This window comes from Limulus polyphemus, unplaced genomic scaffold, assembly GCF_000517525.1.
Source record: "Limulus polyphemus unplaced genomic scaffold, Limulus_polyphemus-2.1.2 Scaffold6512, whole genome shotgun sequence".
In the NCBI taxonomy this organism is placed as follows: Eukaryota; Metazoa; Arthropoda; class Merostomata; order Xiphosura; family Limulidae; genus Limulus; species Limulus polyphemus.
Genome location: NW_013672122.1, coordinates 10,689 through 12,651, shown reverse-complemented (window position 1 = coordinate 12,651; position 1,963 = coordinate 10,689).

Sequence of the window (1,963 nt, the reverse complement as noted above, 5' to 3'; positions counted from 1 at the left end):
CCATTGCATCCTGCATAGTAGAAGAGTGTGCTTACTTTACTTGTATCTTCAGTTGTGGACTGTCCAAGGCATCTACAAACTGATGCTTCAGCAACAACTTGAGGACATTGGGTGGTGCAGTTGGGTAGGCCTTGTGTGCCATTCTTTCCAAGTCCTGTAGACTTCGAACTGATTTTGAGTTCCATACCTGAATTCTAAAGCAGCTACCAGTGCTCTATAATTGTGCTTGTCGTCTGCTGACAACTGTCCAAGTATTTCCAGTGGTTGTCCCTTCAAGCTCGTTGCCAGGTACACTGCTTTCTGCTCCTCTGTCCATCCATTCATTTCTGGAGCTCAAACTATGCTCTATATGCTTCCCATGGTGCCTTCCCATCGAATTCCTGTGGCTTCCTTTGTACTAGATCACCCCTATTGCTGACACTCATGTCTGGAATGTAACTTCTGACAGGACTGAATATGTCTGCATTAGGGTTTAGCTGCGGGGTCTGGAAGGGGCTTCCTGTTGTCTGGGGCTGATTAGGTCCATGGTTAATAAATCCTCCCTGTGTAAAAGACAGTAAATCGTCCTTTAATGTATCTGATTCACTTTGAAATTTACTAATCTTTTCCATTTGTGTATGCTGGCTTTCTCTAAACTGTTGGAGACTTTCTTCCTGTTTCTTTTCTCGTTCTTCTTGTTCCAGTTGCCACTGGTGCTGGTTTTCTTGCCACTGCTGTAGTCTCTCTTCTTGTTCATTTTCTTTCTCCTCCAACCACTGCTGTAGTCTCTCTTCTTGTTTGTTTTCTTTCTCCTCCAACCACTGCTGTAACCTCTCTTCTTGTTTGTTTTCTTTCTCCTCCCACCATTGCTGTAGCCTCTCTTCTTGTTTATTTTCTGCATTCAAACTTGAAAACGTCTGCTGATTCGATGAAGTTATCTTATGATAAGAGATCTACTAAAATCAGCTTTGTACCAGGAGACAAGGCGTGGTTGTATAATCCCAGGAAGACCAAAGGGAAGTCTCCTAAGTTGTCTTCTCCATGAGAAGGCCCATATGATATAGTGGATCTTCTCTCAGACGTGACTTTCCGAATAAAATGTGGTCAGCGAGGTAAGCCAAAAGTGGTGCATGCCAACAGGCTTTGGCGTTATCACGGTCCAGGACATTTCAGTTGGGATGAAGTGAACAATGGAACAAATGACGCTGCTGAAGTGTGCAGTTTTACAAAATATAACACTTAGCACAACTCAACAAAAACTAAATATTATAATAGGTTCATTTATTCACATGAATCTTTCAACATACTCAAAATTCTTATCCACTTCTCAGGCAACACCTGGGCTACAGACTAATGTGTTGATCAACAAATAAAATTTAATCTACTTGGCTGTTTCAACTATTGTACCTTTGTTAGTTTTAGATACAAAACTATCAATAATTAGGATTATTTTCTCAAGGTAGAACCTACAACTCTCATCCATAGTTTTACTGGTATATGTGGAACAATGTGTAAACCACTGATCAACGTCTGTGTGAAAGTTGACAGGAAAATAGTTTCTGCACATTCACAATAGTGTGGTACATTTCATGGTGCCCCCCATCCTGAAGTAGTTCCTGCTTTACTGCTGCATGACTGCTTCAGGTTCTCTTATTTGGGTGTCCATCTAAATCTAGAACTGTTACTACTAGCATGATTAGTCATCATTGCTGCTGTATAGTGTACAGGATGAGAACATTCAACAGACATGATCTCACAGGTTGGAGAGAGTGCCTGTTAGCGTTTCCATGCTTTCCACCTCAGATACTGAAGTTAGCTCTATGACCAATCTGGATTTCTGCATGTTCTCCAAATTATATTAACCATGGGCAACACACCTACAATGAATAATAAATTAACTATTTGTCATTTACATCTCATAAAACTCATAACTGTATTATAAAGAAACATTTTATCCTAAAACTCCAGGACCATGTAAGTAGGA